Here is a 19,740-nt window from a genome sequence, read left to right on the forward strand (position 1 = left end):
CCATCGAGTCTTCATTCATCGTTGGCTAGAAGTACCCTTGCCTCAGGATCTTTTTTGATAGGCTTTGCCCCCCAGCGTGGTCCCCACAGAAGCCTTCGTGTACCTCTTTCATTAATTCTTTGGCTTTTTCTTTCGAAATACATCTGAGGAGTGGCATTGAGTATCCCCTTCGGTATAAGATTCCATCGACCAGGATATACCTAGCAGCCTGTCGCTGAAGGGTCCTAGCTTTGTTTCTGTCCGTTGGTAACACGCCTTGCGTCAGATACTCTATGTATGGTGCCATCCATGTATCCGCCACCTGGATCACCAGAGTGGTCTCCTTTTCTTGGATGCTTGGCACAGATAGCCGTTCAACTGGCACTCTGTTAAGAGTATCAGCATCCTTTGCACTTGCTAGCTTGGCCAAAGCATCAACGTTTGAATTCTGGTCGCGAGGTACTTGTTGAAGGGTGTACTTGTCAAACTGTGCTAATAGATCCTTTGTTTTGTTTAAATAGGCAACCATCTTTAAAACTCAGGCCTGGTACTATCTCATGACTTGATTTACCACCAGTTGAGAGTCACTGTAGATGTCGAGTACCTTTATATTCATGTCCCTGGCTAATCGTAATCCAGCGAGCAACGCTTCATACTCAGCCTCGTTGTTGGAAGCAGTTGTAACGACCCAAATTCACTAATAAGGCTTAAGGGCCTTGATTAGTGTGCCTGGAGGGCATGTTGGGATTTATGTGTGACTTTAATGAGTAAAATGCATGGTTATGATTTAAAGCATGTTATATGACTATTTGACTATTTGACTATTTGATGACTATGTGTAGTAGTATGCATGTAGGCCCTGATTGTGTTAGAAGGGCATAACTGTAATTTTGGCCATTTTGGGCATAACTGTATTGATATGTGCTGATTGTTGAGACCACATTGTGATGTGGATGTATCTGTGATTTGTGACTCGAGACGATCCCAGAGTGAGCAGATTAGCGGAAAAGTCCAGGCGAGAATTTATACCCGGCTCGAGGCGAGCCTGGGGTATAAATAGGAATCTGATGAGTATATTGGGGTCTATTTTGATATCGAGGAATATTATTTGGTGATTTATCAGGTATTGGGAAGCAACGGGGAAAATATTAGAGACACTTGAGGAATTAGCGGGAATTGGGTAAAATGACTAAAATGGCCCTACATGGACAAAAAGGTTTAGAATTAGTAGGGAGGGCATTTTGGTCAATTGGCTTCTTAGAGATGAGTTTATTGGGGCTTTATATACTTAGTGGGATTGTTAGAGAGAGTGAGAAGGCTGTGGAAAAGAAAGAAATAGGAAGAAAAAGAAAAGAGAGAAAAACATAGGGGTTTTTCCAAAAGGGGCGGTTTGTGGTTCTCCCACCATTTCTCTTCAAATTTCTTGGAGCAAAGCTTAGTGGAGAGCTAGGATAGGCTGAGAATCAAGGATCCTAAGTTGGACTTGAAGATTTGGCAAGGGATTAGCAAGAACACATCAACTTTTGAGGTAAGTTTTTAGGGTTTTCAGTTTTTGGGTTTGGCTGGTTTAAGTTGTGTAGTTAAGCTAAATGATGGGAACTTTAGGGGAATTTCTGGGCAAGCTTTGAGGAAGAGCAAGCTAAGGAGGTCTAAGAATTGAATCAAGGTCGAAATTGCATCAACGGTATGAATTCTAAGCCTTTAACTTTGATGTTTGACTGATTTTATTTGGAATTTCTGGGTTTAGGGTCATCTATGGTAAATCTTGAGATTTGGGATGCATGAGCTTGGGTTTTGAGATTTGGGCATGCTTGGGATGAGTGGAGAGTGTTTATAAGCTTGATTTTGAGTTTGGTAAAGATTTGGGGAAGTTTGGGTTGAGATTGGCTCAAAGAAATCGCAGAAAAAGAATTTAGGAGTTGCCTGCCTGCAACTAGCGCTACATCGCTAGTCTTTGGGTGCTGTTGCGCTAGGCCCTGTTTCTGTGTGGTGCGGTTCTACTTGTAGCGCTATAGCGCCCTCTTTTGAGCGCTGTAGCGCTACCCTGTTCCCAGAAAGGAGTTTTTGGGTTATTTTTAAGGGATTTTGACCTAGGGTTCGGGGTTCGATTCCACCATCTTGTTTCGTGGATCTAGGACTTTCCGGGGGGCTCGGGGTTGGTCCCGAGGCTAGGTTTTCGGACTTGAGGTTCGGTGATGACTTTGACCTATGGCTGTGTTTAGGTGTGCGCTAGGGCTCGTGTGGGATCGTGCTCAAGGAGTCAAGTGATGAAAGCTATCAAATTGACAGGTAAGAAAACTATAGCACCCGTAGGACAGGGCATGGGCCCATAGTGTGATTGCAGGGCACGACCCTATATTGCATTACATGTTAGGGTGCAGACTTAATTGAATTGATATATGTTTGAATGTTATTTGAGTTATGCTATTTGTGATTATAGTAAGAATGAATGGCAAAGGAGCCGGGAATGGAAACGGAGCCGGGAACGGCAAAAGAGCCGAAACGACAAGGAGTCGAGAACGGCAAGGGAGCCGAGAATGGCGAAAGGCCGAGAACGGCAGCGGGGCCGGAAGTAACACTTAGCACGTGAAGTGCTTGTAGACAGGGTGGGGCCCCAATGGATACAGGGGATATCCTTACGGTGAGGACTGAGACCCCAGGCTTAGGTAATGCCTCTGGGACGGCATGGCCGTGTTTGTTTAGTTTGATGGAATACTCATTTATCTGTGGATAATCTGATATGTTAACTATATAATCCGCATATGTTATATACTGTATGAGTTTTCTTGCTGGGCTTCGGCTCACGGGTGCTCTGTGTTGCAGGTAAGGGCAAAGATTGAGTCAACCAGCCATGAGTACGGAGAGCGTGAAGCGACGCGTACATGTTTGGCCTTCACGACTGCTTTGGTTGGGGGTTTATTTGAGAAATGGTTGTAACAATCTGTGATTTTAATAATTAATCAACTGTAAACTTATTTTAAGTTGTAAATAGTTTTCAAACCTTGTTTTGGGATCCCAAATGTTTAATACTAGAAGTTTTCAATGAAACAACACATTTTTAAAGATTTCAGCCTTAACTTTTTCTTAGTCACACTTTTGTTTTAAAAACCTCGGCTAGCGAGTTCATTGCACATTTTTCGTTTTAAAACTCACTTAGTAACGACTCTAAGGAAGTAGGGCGTTACAGCAGTGAAGTCAAACCTGATTGCACAGTGAAATCGATGCCCTTCAGGCATAATCAGGATCACCCCCGCCCCTGCATGCTGCTCATTGGAAGAGCCATATGTAAATAACTTCCATGAGGGAGGTTGGTTTTGAGACTCAGGCTCTCCATGCTCTTCGGTTTGCTTGCTATCTATAAGTTCAGTGAACTCTGCAATGAAGTCAGCCAGGGCTTGCCCTTTTATCGCTGCTCACGACAAGTAAGAGATATCGAACTGCCCAAGTTCGACTGCCCATTTCAACAATCTACCCGCAGCCTCTGGCTTTTGCAGAACTTGCCGTAGAGCCTGGTCGGTCAAAATTGTGATTGGGTGAGCTTGAAAGTAAGGCCGCAGCTTCCTAGAGGCAAAAATTAAGCAATAGGCTAACTTTTCAATTGGTGGGTATCGCAGCTCCGTTGCAATTAGCCTTTTGCTCACATAATAAACAACCTTCTGGACACCTTCTTCTTCTCTTACTAAGACAGCATTAGCAGCGTATTCTGTAATCACCAAGTAGACAAACAAAGTTTCCTCATTGTCTGGCTTAGATAGAATGGGTGGTTGCGCCATGTGATTCTTCAATGCTTGGAAAGCCTGTTCACACTCCTCCGTCCATTCAAATTTCTTGTTGCCTCTAAGTAGATTAAAAAATGGAATGCACTTGTCCGTTGATTTCGAAATAAATCTACTGAGAGCGGCAATTCTTCCGGTCAAACTTTGAATATCCTTAATCTTTGCTGGCGATTTCATATCGATTAGGGCTTTGATCTTCTTAGGATTGGCTTCAATTCCTCTCGAGTTAACTATAAATCCCAAGAACTTCCCTGATCCTACCCCGAAGGAGCATTTGAGGGGATTCAACTTCATCTGATATTTGTTCAAGACATTGAAGCACTCTTGAAAATCATCTATATGCCCTTCTGCCTTCTTCGATTTAACCAGCATGTCATCGACATAGACCTCCATGTTTGTGCCGATCATGTAATGCCCCAAATTTACTAATAAGGTTTAGGACCTTGATTAGGAGGCCGGGAGGGCCATAATTGATTTATTATGATATTTAATGATTATATGCATGTTTATGTGAATTATATTATTATATGATTGTAAATGCATGCATATGGGCTCATATTTTAAATGCAAGGGCATTTTGGTAATTTGGCCACTGTGGGCGTAGTTGTATATTTTGGGTGCATGGTTGAGATTAATTATAATTTTACCACATTGTATGTGGATTGGTTCGAGCTTTTCGACATGAGACGATCATGGGATGTAAGTGTTCGGTCTAGTCATAACGGGCTTAAGATCGGGGCTCGGGGTGAGTCTCGGGGTGATATTAATGATTAGAGCATTACCGGGAATTAAAGGGTAATGGGATGTGATTTATTGGTATTTGAGAATATGGAGATTAGTGGGAATCGGGAAGCGTTAATTATGATTAACGGGATAGGCGGGAAGTACCAATTTTACCCTTGAAATGGTTTAGAGGCTTTTGTTGGCTTAAGGGTATTTTGGTCATTTTGGGTTTTGGATATATATAACTTAGGAAAGCTGTGGAAAACAGAACAGAAACAGAGCCTATCCTCTCCTTCTCCCTTCCTTCCCGTACAAGTCTTCCTTCACCATTTTCTTTGAGTTTTGAGAGCCTATCTTGAGGAAGCAAGCTAGGGAGTCAAGCTTGGGAAGGTTTAGCTTGAGTACAGCCATTGGGAAGGATTCAAATCGTGTTGGAGGTAAGTTTCTAGCATTAATTTCTGGTGCATACTTTGTTTTGATACTAGTTTTCAGCTTGTGTTTTTATGAAGGGTTGTTGGAATTGATGGGGGTTTTAATTGGGGTTTGTTTTGGGTTTTGCTAAGGGTGTGGTATAGAAAAAGATTATGGATTTTATTGGAGGTTTGAGTGGTGTTTAAACTGGGTTTGATGGATTGGTTCCAAGAGAAATCGTAGGGGAAGAAAAACAGGGGTTTTGGCTGAATTGGGGGTTGCGCCGCGACATGGCTAGGGAGAGCCGCGGCCCTTGGTGTAAACTGGGTTTGGGCGCCTCTGTCTGAGGGGCGGGCCGCGGCATGGCCAAGGAGGGCTGCGACCCTTAAGGTCATTTTTGCCAGAATGGGGTTTTTAGCTTGGGGATTCAAGCCTTAGGCCTCGGGGTTGAACCTACTACCCGGTTGAGTAGTATTTGAGGTCCCAGAGGTTAGGTTTTGGTTTGGGAACATTTTATTATTCATTTAATTAATGGTACCCTATATGTTTGGTTATGACTAGGTGACTGCTAAAGGACTAAAAGCTGATCGTTCTCAAAGGTCGTTTCTTTTATTAATTCTCGCTCGAACCCAAGGTAAGAAAACTGCACCCCGTGTATATGTGACATGCATGGCTATTATGGATGCATGTTGGTTGGCTATTGAGTATGGCATGCATGGCTATTCTTGACGCATGTTGGATGTTTAAATGTAAACATTGATAGCATAATGAATGCCTGGCAATCTTGCCCATTTGCATATGATTATTATTGAGGCATGCTGGATGATTAAGTGTGATGCATGAGATGCACGAGAAACATGTGACTAGGGCATGCCATGAGTGATGAATATGAGATTGGCCAGAGCTTGAGTCTCTGAGTTTGTGCATGATCATGATTATGCTAGCAACTGTTTAGTAAGCATGCTGAATGCCCTATTCTTGGATAACTGGCATATGATACTTATTGATAGCATTGCTTACTTGTGCATGGCACTGACTAATTAGTCAGATTTGGCAAAGGTGCTAGTATCAGCTGTGAAGCCGTGACTCACTAGTCAGGTTCGGCAGTGGTGCTGGGCACTGGTCACGCACTGACTAATTAGTCAGAATTGGCAAAGGTGTTAGTATCAGCTGTGAAGCTGTGACTTATTAGTCAAGTTCGGCAGTGATACTGAACACTGGTCACGTAGCGCTGACTCATTAGTCAGAACGGTCTTAGCGTGGTTCACGCAAGCCAACGGAGATTAGATCTAATCGACCATCAGCATTGAATGACTCAAAGAGCGTTAATGCCAAACCGACCTTGAGGGTCGATGAATGAAATAAGTACTTGGAGGCTAGTGGCTTACCTAGAAGCTACTCTCCCTCTTGAATCATGTGATGTGCACTCATTGGTTTGGAAGCTTTAAGCTCCGTGTGATTATAATGATAATCATTTGATAATGTTTCTATAAAGTGTTATGTTTTCTTGCTGGGCTTTGGCTCACGGGTGCTATGTGGTGCAGGTAAAGGCAAGAGGAAGCTGGACCATCCTTGAGTTGGAGAGCTTAGGTGATGACGTGTACATATGCAGCTGCTCGACCGCCACGACCGAGGTTTAAAGTGGAACTAGGGTTGAACCCTATTTTGCCGCTTAGAACGGCCTGTTGTAAATATTTTCTGTAATAAACTCTGAAATTTATATTTTCGGGATCCCAATGTATATGTTAAACGTTCTAGTGAAATGTTATATCCTTACCAAGGTTTTTAATCCCTAAACCGCTAATCATACTTAGTTCACGATTTTGGCCAAATGACTCGATTAGCGAGTTTAGCACTGTTTACAAGGCACATCATAACGGTCCCAGGGGTTGGGGCGTTACAGATCAGCTCCCTAAACATGTAGTTGACCAGTCCTTGGTAAGTTGCACTAGCGTTTTTCAAACCGAAGGGCATTACTTTGTAACAGTAAAGCTCGGTGTCAGTCTGAAAGCTAGTGTGATCCTCATCAGGAGGATGCATACTAATTTGATTATACCCGAAGTATGCATCCATGAAAGAGAGAATCTTATGCCCTGCAGTGGCATCGACCAGTTGGTCAATCTTAGGGAGTGGGAAACAATCCTTGGGGCAGGCTTTATTGAGGTCTGTGAAATCCACGCATGTTCGCCATTTGCCATTCGGCTTGGGAACTAACACGAGATTAGAGACCCACGATGGATAAAACGCCACCCTGATGAACGAACCCATTCTCCTTTAGCTTCTCGACTTCTTTTTTTAGGGCCTTTGATCTATCTTTATCGAGCAACCTTCTTTTCTGTTGAACCGGTGGAAAGCTCTTGTCGATGTTCAGGACATGGATGATGACTGTAGGGTCTATTCCAACCATGTATTTGTGTGACTAGGCGAAGACTTCCTGGTTCCTCCTCAAAAACTCCACCAGTGCTTGTTTTGTTGTTGTCTCTAAGTTTTTACCGACTTTCACAACCCTGGTTGGATTTTTTTCATCGAGTTGGACCTCTTCAAGGTCCTCGATGGGTCCTATTTCTTTCTCAAAATCCCCAAAGCAAGGATCCAAGTCTCTATCCGCACTTTGGGCAATGCCCTATTTGGTGACATTATCACCTGACTGGGCCTGAACATCAACTGCCATTTGCAACTCTTTTCTAGGAACATCTCTTGACATACCTTTCTTTGCTTTGGTTATCGAGGTGTTGTAGCATTCCCTTGCTTCCCGCTGATTTCCCAATACGCATCCTACCCTTGCATCTGTTGAGAATTTCATGGCAAGGTGCCATATTGAAGTGACGGCTCGTAGGTCGACCAGAATTGGCCTCCCAATTACAACATTGTATGCCGAAGGACAATCAACTATTATGAAAGTAGTGAGTAATGTCCTGTTAGTAGGTGCGGTACCTCCTGTAACTGGAAGCCTAATCGACCCAGTTGGGGAGAACCCTTCGCCGAAAAACCATAGATGGTTTGGTTGCATGGCTCCAGGTCCTTGACGGACAGCTTCATTCTCTCCAGTGAAGACTTGTATAGGATGTTGACCGAACTTCCTGTGTCAACCAACACCCTCTTCACCATCATATTGGCGATTTGCACGTCTACGATCAGCAGATCAGAGTGTGGGAATCATACGTGCTGGGCATCGTCTTCAGAGAAGGTTATCAACTTCTCCTCTGTTCGAGCCTTCTTTGGTGCTCGATCCTCCACACTCATCATATCGATGTCCTGGTCTTGGCTTAGAGTTCGAGCGTATCATTCCCTTGCCTTCCCACTGTCCCCTGCAAGGTGTGGTCCGCCGCAGATGGTGAGTAGAGTGCCTGCCACAAGAGCTAGCTGTAAAGGTGGCGAGCGTTGGCGTGTAGGCGCCTACTTGTTGCCACCTTGAGCCTCTCGCTGAGACCCTCCTGCGGCTCGCACATATCTTCTTAGATGTCCCTGCCTAATCAAGAACTCAATTTCATCTTTCAACTGGTTACATTCGTTAGTGTCATGCCCGTAGTCATTGTGAAAATGATAGAACTTCGTCGTATCTCTCTTGGAGATATCTTTCCTTATAGGTGCGGGTCATTTAAATGCCATGTTGGAGCTGGTCGCCAGGTAGACTTCCGCTCGACTTTCGACAAGGGCCGTGTAGTTGGTGAATCTTGGCTTATATCGATTGCCTTTGGGGCGTTTATTCTCAGAAGTTGAGGGTTCATTGTTCACCCGTTTTCCACCATTCCTACCATTTCCATTGCCGTTGCCATTGGGTTTCTCCGACCCGTTGGCGGCCTTGGCGAGTTCTTCCTTTGGCCCCTTGTCTTTTTTTGGCGATTTCCCCTCATTGGCAATCACGTCCTTGAGCTTGATATATCAATCAGCCTGATCCAAAAACTTCTGGGTACTCCTTACCCCATTCTTTCTAAGGCTACTCTAGAGGGGTGAATGGTGTCTAACCATAGCAGTTAGAGCCATCATCTTACCTTCATCTCCCACTGTCTTGGCTCCAGCTGCTGCTCGCATGAAGCGCTGGACATATTCCTTTAAGGGCTCTCCCTCCTTCTGGCGTATCTCAACCAACTGGTTGGCCTTTGTGGGGTGTACGCGACCCGCATAGAATTGTCCGTAAAATTCCTTTATGAACATCTCCCATGATACTATACTAGCAGGAGGGAACTTAAAGAACCATTCCTGGGCGGTGTCAGATAGTGTCGCGGGGAAGATACGACAGCGGGCATCTTCTGACACTTTCTGTATAATACATAAAGGAATGGATGAGCACTCAATTCCAGATGAAAGATATGGGCAAAGCAAGTTATGTTCTTGGTATCCAGATCATCAGGGATAGAAAGAACAGACTCCTAGCTCTATCTCAAGCTGCTTACATGGATAAGGTGCTTGAGCACTTCTTTATGACAAACTACAAGAAAAGGTGTTTTCCATCTTGACATGGAGTTTATCTTTTGAAGAAAAAGTATTCCCAGTGCCCTAAAGAGGAAGATTAAATGAGAATAATTCCTTATGCATCCGTAATTGAAAGTCTGATGTACGCTATGATGTGTACTAGACCGAACATCTGCCATGTAGTGGGAGTTGTGAGCAGGTTTCAGTCAAACCCATGAAGAGAACATTGGGTATCAGTCAAGCACATCCAGAAGTATCTTCGAAAAACCAGGGATTATATGCTGGTCTAATCGAGTAGAGTCCTGAACCGGTTAGGCTACACTGTTTTAGATTTTCTATAGAGTCCCAAAACTCCTAATAAGGATTAGTATGTTGATTAGTATGCTCAGAGAGCATAATTGGAAATTATGTGATTTTAATTGAATATATATGTGATTATGTTAATTATATGAGTTATATTATGATATGACTGTTTATGCATATTTAGGTGTATTGAATGTGTTTAAAGATCCGCATTTGTCAAAAAGGGACATTTTCGTAATTTTAACCCATTGACGATATAACTGTAATTTTATATACTATGTGCTTGACACCACATTATCATGTGTATATATTCATAATATCCGGCAGGAGACGAGCCTTTCGAGCAATTTAGCAAAAAATTCACGAGGAGGATAAATACCCGACTCAAGGTGAATCAAGGGGTATTTTGGTAATTTTACACATTTCGTGTTTTATTGATAAATGAAATTTTTTGATGGGAAATAAATTGTATTTGATGATCGGTTGATTAATTTTGAGATTAGGGGTATAATATGAGGTTTAATGGTAAATTACCTAACTGACCAAAATTCCCTAGGGGGACTAATTGAAGTGTAATTTGAGCTAGGGACAAATGGTTATTTGACCCATTTGATAGGAAAATTTGGCTAAGTTTAGTGCAGTCACATTTGGGGAAAACATTACTCACTCTTGGTCATTTTTAGAGACTCTTCCAAGAACATAAGAACACGAGAACACAAGCTAGTCAAGGCTTGAATTGAAGGGAGTTTCTGTTGGGAAAACTTATTCAGGATCTTGTTTATTTTCATGTAAATCATATATTAAACATAGTAATATAAGAAAAACTAGAACATGTTTCTAGGATTGAATTCATACAGAGATAGTGACAAGAACACTTACATTATTGTGCAGCGGAATGATTGAGTCCTTGCTTCAGTTTCTCTAACCCTTGTATCCTTTCTGTTGCAGGGTATCACCAAGAACCTGAACCATTCTTTAATATTCTTCACATCCTTCCAAAGTATCATTAGATTGCCTAGAATAGAGTGGGAAATTCTCAACACATGAGATAGATACAATAAGAAGAAGAATATAAGATAAAATTGAGGCTTAGAAAATGACTTATGTTGTAGAGAGATTCTAAAACCCTAGAATATGAAAAATAGAGTTTCAGATCGTCTTCTGGATCATCTGGTTTCAACTCTCACTTAACATTCCTTTTATAGGCTCAATTAGGTTACTTATTAAGTTAAAAAATCAATAAAATAGCAGTCAATTATCAGCCCTAGGTCGAAGTTCCCATGGGCCATAGGCCCGTGAAATTTCCCTTTTAATTATAAGCCCGTTGGACTTAAAATCAATGCCCGTATTATTTTCTATTGATTAATTAATTAAATCCTTTATCAAATTAATTATTTATAATTTGAACATAGATTTAAAATTATTTATTAATTTAGACACCAATTAGTCTTAATTAACAAATTTGCCCTAAAATCTCTTTTCTTCTCGAGATTGTATAACTCTGTGAAACTATCCAAAATTGACCTGATCAACTTTGATAATTTCAATTGATAATTAAATCAATTAATTGAGACTATCTAGATGATTTTATCCAAGGTACAATGGGAACCATGGGCCTATGAAATCAAACTCCAATAAGTTATCATAAATTTAACAAATAAATTTACTAACTTATTAATTCCTCGTAACTCCACTAAAGACTCATAATTGCACTCTTGAATTCATAGAACGCTCTATAACCAATATAGATACATTATTAATTATCCATTGTTACAACCATAATTTTCACTCATTCCTCTATAGACGGTCTACAATGAGATGGGACTAAAATACCATTTTACCCCTCATTGTATTTTATCCTTAAAACATTTAGTTCCTTGTAAATGATATTTCAGTAAACTAATATTAATTACATAAATGAGATCTCTATCATTTGGCACCTTGAACCAAACTAAAAGGAAACTATCATTTTACTTCTTCATCAGAGCCTATAGATGTTCATATCTAAGATTAACACTCCCACTCATTCATACTACCAAGTTCCCAAGATGTAAGTATGGGCTAGTCCGTAGGGTAAGATGGTAACGAACAAGTCAAAGAACTCAAATAATACAATCAGTTAGAATACTAACTACTCAAAATTGAGATTGAATTGACCTATGGCCAACTATATGATATGACTAGAATAGATAATAACTGTAACGCCCTGGAAAGCCAAGACCTCTACACTGTGTATTTATAAAGGTGCAGGATTTGCTAATCAAGTCATTTAGTAAAAAATGTGTCACTGAAACCATTCATGAGTTAGGGTTAAAACGTTTTGGTATCAAAAGATGCATTTCATATAGTTAAACAATATACACAAGGGATCCCAAAAGAAATAATGTTTTAAAGTTAGTTTACTAAATTGACAAAGTACAAACAACCACTGGCCATTCTAAGGCAAAAGAGACAATTATGGTCCTCCCGTTCCTGTCTTCTCCTCAATCGTGGTGGCTGAGCAGCTGATCATGTACATTTTGCTCTCAGAGCTCTCCGATTCAGGGCTGATCAAGCTTGCTCTTGCCTTTACCTGCACCACATAGCACCCGTGAGCCAAGGCCCAGCAAGAAAACATAATGTTATAGTACAAACAATGATATCAACTGAATAATCCTTAAAGCATGTTCACACACTTAGCGTACCACACTAATTACATAATCCATAGATATAAACAAAGAATCAACAAACAAACACTCAATAACATTAGTCAAGTCACATATTAATCTGGGTCGACGCCCTTAGGTCGCACCCTCTGTTTACCCCACTGACTCTGGTCCGCTTAAACCGAGCTTAGTGCATAATAAGCTGTCCTCAGCTACCAGTGGCTGAGCCGCGCCCTGTGCGCCAATGTAAACTCCGACACTCTTAGGCCATTTGTTTATTATTCACATGGTATAATACCATCCTTAATAAGCATACAAAATAGGGAGCCCTTAGTCCCATTATCAATTCATAACCGGGTGCAGTTTTCTTACCTTTAATTTCCAAGTATACTTATTACGAGCGATGCTCTTGAGCACGATTCGTTTCCCGAGCCCTAGCTTAGTACCTAGTCACAACCAAGATAAGGGATACCATTAATAATTGTAAAAAGGCTTCTAGATGAGGTTCTAGTCTCTGGAACATCGAATTCCACCAAACACGGTAGTAGATTCTATCCCGAGCACCCTAGGTTAAATTCCCATGTTTAAAATCCCAAAAACCCAAATTTCGTTAAGGGCTGTGGCTCAAGCTCCCTATGCCGCGACATGGCCCCAACCAGAGGCTCATCCTTGCCCAGAACCAGACATGGGCAGCGGCCCTACATGCCCCATGCCGCGGCCCGCCCTCCTTCTCCAGCACACATCAGCTTCGGAGGGCCGCGACTCATCAAGAACTATGCCGCGGCCCGCCCCATTCAAACCCAGAAAAACCACCATTTTTTACTCTCAAACCTCACTCAAAACCATCCAAAACTATCCCAATTCCACAACTCAGTTATCACAAACATTCCTGCATGATTTCAGAAGCTTAAGCAAGCAGAAACCTAACCTAAAATCTTATCGAAACACCATTTTAATTTCTGAAACCCAAACACTCAAGAACTCCATAACCAGTCAAGAAAACACTAAGATTCAGACATTAGACCTTAAATTTGAGCTTACCTTTACTGATGAATCAATCCTCTAAGAAGTTTCTGAGCTAACTCCCAAGTTCCAAGCTTCAATTCAGTCCTTCAATGTCAAAATCCATAAACACCTGAAAACTCAACCATAACCATAGAATTTAACCACCATGCATAAAAATTATGGCTTACCTTAATCCTTGATTGAATCCTCAGCTAATCCTTGAGATAATCCCCTAAATCACAGCTCGAATTCTTTGAATTTCAGCCAAGTTCTTCTTGGTTCCTTGTGGTTTTCTTTGAGAGAGAAAGAGAAGAGGAGGGAAGGTCGGTTCTTAATGTCTCCACCGTGTTCTGTGTTTTACTTAGTCTATCCTTAGGCAATTAAGTCAATCCCGAGGCTCGGGGTACCGGAAACGTCCCCGAGGGCAAAATGGTAAAATTCCCCAGTATTCCCACCTAAGCTTCCTAATCTCAAATATATATCCAATTATTTATTTCCATAACCCGATAACCCAAATAACCATCTAATACCCAAAATACCCCTTGACTTGCTCCAAGTCAAGTATTAGGTCCCGTTGTGACTTTCCCGCTAACTAGCTCCCTAGGATCGCCTCAAGTCGCATGCTGCAGAATTACCCACATAATAATGTGGTCCTCGCAATTATAGTACATACTCACATTTACATTCATATAACCATACAAGCGTGCTTATTATAGAATCATGCATTAAACTAATAAATTTTCACATAAACCAATTATGCCCTCCCGACACACTAATCAAGGCCCTTAAGCCTTATTAGTGATTTTGGGTCGTTACAACTATCCCCTCCTACTGAGAATTTCATCCTCAAAATTTTCCTGAATAGCTCAGGATACTGATCCCGCATCATCGTCTCATGTTCCCAGGTCGCTTCCTCGGCCTTGTATTTCTCCACAGTACTTTAGCTAACTGAATCGTCTTATTCCATAGAACTTTGTCCTTCCAATCTAAAATCTGAACTGGTCGCTCCTCATAGGACAAATCTGTCTGCAACTCTAAGTCCTCATATTTCAGCACATGTGTTGTTTCTGAGACAATCTTCTGCAACATAGAAACATGGAATACGTCATGAACTGCCGACAACAACGGTGGCAGGGCCAACCTGTAAGCCACCTGTCCAATCCTTTCTAGAATCTCGAAAGGTCCAACAAACTGAGGGCTCAGCTTGCCCTTTACTCCAAATCTCTTCACCCGTCGCAGGGGTGAAACTCGCAAAAACACGTGGTCCCCAACCTAGAACTCGATGTCCCTACGCTTAGGATCAGCATAGCTTTTTTGTCTACTCTGCGAAGCAAGCATTCTGGCTTGGATATTCTCAATAGATTCATTTGTCTTCTGAACCATGTCTAGCCCCAAATGTTTTCTCTCACCCATCTCATCCCAATGAATGGGCGACCTACACTTTCTTCCATATAGCATCTCGTAAGGAGCCACTCCAATTGTGGACTAATAATTGTTGTTATACGAAAATTCAATCAATGGGAGTACTTACTCCATGATCCCTCGAAGTCAATCGCACACGCCCTAAGCATATCCTCCAACACCTGAATTGTCCTCTCAGACTATCCATCAGTCTGAGGATGAAAGGCTGTGCTAAACTTCAACTGAGTCCCCATGGCTCTCTGCAGAGCTCCCCAGAACTTGGAGGTAAAGATAGGGTCTTGATCAGATACAATAGACTTAGGAACCCCATGGAGAAGAAATATCTCCCTCACATACAACTCTGCATACTGTTCCACTGTGTAAGTCGACTTCACTGGCAGAAAATGAGCTAACTTGGTGTATCTGTCCACTATCACCCACACCGAGTCATGAAGTCCCATTGTCCTGGGTAGACCTCCCACAAAATCCATGGTAATGTCTTCCCACTTCCACTCGGGAATACCCAAAGGCTGAAGCGACCCTGCTGGTCGCTGGTGTTCAGCTTTCACCTGCTGACATGTCAAACACCTGGCAACATACTCCACCACATCCTTCTTCATCCCGGGCCACCGATATATTGTTCGTAGGTCCTGATACATCTTTGTGGTACCCGGATGAAGTGAATATGACGTAGTGTGAGACTCATCTAGTATCTCTCGTCTGATCCCTTCATCTGCCGGAACACAAATCCATCCCTGATATCAAAGCATACCAGCCTCAGAAATAGAATAATCCTTAGCTACCCCTGTTAAGACATTCTATCAAACTCCTGTAACTGCACATTTACCAATTGACCCTCCTTGATCCGCTCTAGCAGGGTCGACTACAAGGTAATATTGGCCAATCGGCCCACCACGAACTCTATTCTTGCCCTGGTCATCTCATCTGCTAACTCTCTAGAGATCTGAATAGAACTAAATAACTACCCCGAGCCCCTCTGACTCAATGCATTTGCCACAACATTGGCTTTCCCTGGGTGGTAAAGAATATCACAATCATAATCCTTAACCAACTCCAACCAACGCCTCTGCCTCATGTTCAGATCCTTCTGGGTGAAGAAATACTTCAAACTCTTATGGTTAGTGTATATCTCGCACGTCTCCCCATACAGGTAATGTTGCCACACCTTCAGAGTGAATACAGTTGCTGCCACTTCCAGATCATGGGTAGGATACTGCTGTTCATACTCCTTCAACTGCCCCGATGCATAAGCTATAACTTTCTCATTCTGCATCAACACACAACCTAAACCCATCCTCGATGCATCACAGTATACAACAAACTTTCCTTTCTCCGAAGGAAGATTCAACACAAGTGAAGAAATAAGTCGTTGCTTCAATTCCTGGAAACTATGGTCACACTTCTTCGACCAAACAAACTTCTGATTCTTTCATGTCAACTTTGTCATCGGTGAAGCAATCTTTGAGAATCCTTCTACAAACCGCCTGTAATAACCTGCTAACCCGAGGAAACTCTACACCTCCGAGGCGTTCCTTGGCCTCGGCCAATCCCTCACTGCCTCCACCTTGGACGGATCCACCTTAATCCCCTATGTGCCAACTATATGCCCAAGAAAAGTCACCTCTGACAACCAAAACTCACACTTCTTAAACTTGGCATATAACCGATGCTCTCTTAACCTCTGTAAGACCTGTCGAAGATGTCACTCGTGCTCTGCCTCTGAACTGGAGTACACTAAGATATCATCGATGAAGAAAATGACGAACTTATCCAAGAAGTCCTTGAACACCCTGTTCATCAGATCCATGAAAGCTGCCGGGGCATTGGTCAAACCAAAGGGCATGACCAAGAACTCATAGTGCTTGTACCGCATTCGGAAGGCCGTCTTTGGTATGTCCTCGTCCTTGATCCTCAGCTGGTGATAACCAGATCAAAGATCAATCTTTGAGAACACCGTCTTTCCCTACAGCTGGTCGAATAAGTCATCGATCCTTGGTAGAGGGTACTTGTTCTTGATGGCCAACTTGTTCAATTCTCTGTAGTCTATACACATTCTCAGAGTTCCGTCCTTCTTCTTAACAAACAAAACTGGAGCACCCCATGGAGAGTAACTAGGCCTGATGAATCCCAAATACAGAAGTTCCTGTAGCTGTATCTTCAATTCCTTTAACTCAGCTAGCGCCATCCAATATGGTGCTCTTGATATTGGTTCTGTCCCCAGTGCTAACTCAATAACGAATTGAATCTCCCCGCACGGCGGTAATTCTAGTAGATCCTTAGGAAATACATCTAAAAACTCACACACCAATCTGGTCTACCCCGACTCTGCTAGCAAGACCCTGGTAGTGTCCACCATACTGGCTAGAAAACCTATGCATCCTCCCTGCAATAAGTCTCTGGCTCTCAATGCTGATATCATGGGTACACGGGGTCCTCATACCGCACCCACGAAGACAAAAGGATCCTCGCCCTCGGGCTCAAAAGTCACCATCTTCTGCCTGCAGTCAATAGTAGCCCCATACCTGACCAGCTAATCCATTCCTAAGATCATGTCAAAATCCTCCATGTCTAACTCAATCAAATCTACCGAAATCTCCCTACTGTCAACCATCACTGGCAGTGCCCTAATCCACCTCCTAGAAACTACCAGTTCCCCAGTAGGCAATAAAGTCCCAAACCCCACAGTCCGATACTCACTAGGTCTACACAGTCTATCAATCACTTTACTAGAAACAAATGAATGTGTAGCACCAGAGTCAATCAATACAGTAAAAGGAGCGCCAACACTAGAAAGCTGACCTGTCACCACCGAGGGACTAGCCTCGGCCTCTGCCTGTGTCAAAGTGAACACTCGAGCTGGAGTCAAGCTGTCCACCTTTCCTGATTCCCCTTTCTTCACTGTTGGACAGTCCTTCTTGAGGTGCCTCACAGTTCCACACATATAGCAAGCCTTGGCCTGACATTCACCCTGATGGCGTCTTTTACACCTCAGGCACTCTGGATAACTCCGCCATGCCTCACCGCCACCCTGACAACCACCCTGACCACCCCAACCCCTCTTATCAGGACCAGTAGTGGTCGAAGTGTCAGGAGTATTCCTCTTCACATCACTGGGGCCTCCGCCCCTACCTGACCCAGAATAAGGAGGCACCACTCTACGGCCATCGCGCCTCGCTACACTTTCCTTCCAAATCTTATTCTCCGCTTCCTTAGAGGTAAGAGCATTCTCAACAGTCTGGGCATAAGTTGTTCCCCCAGGTACTATTGTAATCCTCACATCCTAGGATATCATAGCATTAAGCCCTCGAATAAACCTGTCTTGCCTGGCCGCATTTGTAGGCCCAAGATCTGGTGCGAATTTCACAAGTGTGTCGAATTTTAGGGCATGCTCAGTAACTGTCATACTGCCCTGCACCGACCCCACAAACTCATTATCCTTTGCTGCCCTAGTATTTCTGGCTGAACAAATCCTTGAATCCATCCCAACTCAAAGCAGTGACGTCCCGGGTCTGTGATGACACTTTCCACCAGACACGAGCATCCTCTCTCAACATATAGGTGGCACAAGCCACCCTGTCATAACCTTCTATCCTCATGAAGTCCAGGATAGTAGTAATCATTGTCATCCACTGTTCGCCCTTCTGTGGATCAGGTCCCCCCTCATAAGTTGGGGGATGCTACTTCTAGAACCGCTCATACAATGGCTTCCATCTATTTCTAGCCTCTACTAGCTGAATAACTGGTGCCACTACAGGTGGCACAATAGGTGCATCACTCCCCGATGGAGCCTGCTGTCGTAGAAGATGAATCTGCTCATCTTGACTCTGTAATCGCGCTTGCATTTCTGCCATAATCTGCTGCCAGTTCTCAGGGATTGGCAGAGGCATCTGGCTCTGGTCTTCACTTCCGGTCCCAGACCTAGTGCCGGCTAGTCGCGTAGATTTTCTTTGACGCATAACTATCCAAGTCAATCTGCAATCAATGACTCGGCAATCAGACCATGATGACAGGGTAAAAGCTTATCCAATATCCACCAAAGGAACATAATCAATCAAAAACAATCAAGATATATGCATTTATCCACATACACCGGCATTGCTAATAAGCATGCCCCAACATCACCACACAACAGTTAAGATATAGCCATCCTTCCATACACAATATATAGTTAATCATTCAGATATTCATTTACATGCACAACAATGCTAATAAGCATGCCTCAATATTATCACACAGCAGTCAAGGGCCAGGCCCTATCAGTATCTCATGCTTCCTATTATTCCAACAGATAACAACATTCATAATTCTTCCCAAGCATACAAGCATATAAGCACATTTACACATTACCAAACCCTGAATCGAGTTTCTCTCTAGCAGCGAATGTACATGTCCAGCCGGTCTTCAGGAACCCTTAAACCTAGGACGCCCTGATACCAAGTTGTAGTGCCCTGAATAGCCAAGACCGCTACACTGTGTATTTATAAAGGTGCAAGACTTGCTAATCAAGTCATTTAGTTAAAAACGTTTCACTGAAACCATTAATGAGCAAGGGTTAAAAGGTTTTGGTCTCAAAAGATACATTTCATATAGTTAAACAATATACACAAGGGATCCCAAAAGAAATAGTGTTTGAAAGTCAGTTTACAAAATTGACAAAGTACAAACAACCAATGGCCATTCTAAGGAAAAACAGACATATATGGTCCTCCTGTTCCTGTCTTCTCCTCAACCGTGGCGGTTGAGCAGCTGATCATGTACATTTTTCTCTCATAGCTCTCCGATTCAGGGCTGATCAAGCTTGCCATTGCCTTTACCTGCACCATGTAGCACCCGTGAGCCAAGGCCCAGCAAGAAAACATAACGTTATAGTACAAACCATGATATCAACTGAATAATCCTTAAAGCCTGTTCACACACTTAGCGTACCACACTAATTACATAATCCATAGATATAAACAAAGAATCAACAAAACAATACTCAATAACATTATTCAAGTCACATATTAATCAGGGTCGACGCCCTTAGGTCTCACCCTCTATTTACCCCACTGACTCCTGTCCGC

Source organism: Humulus lupulus, chromosome 5, assembly GCF_963169125.1.
Source record: "Humulus lupulus chromosome 5, drHumLupu1.1, whole genome shotgun sequence".
In the NCBI taxonomy this organism is placed as follows: Eukaryota; Viridiplantae; Streptophyta; class Magnoliopsida; order Rosales; family Cannabaceae; genus Humulus; species Humulus lupulus.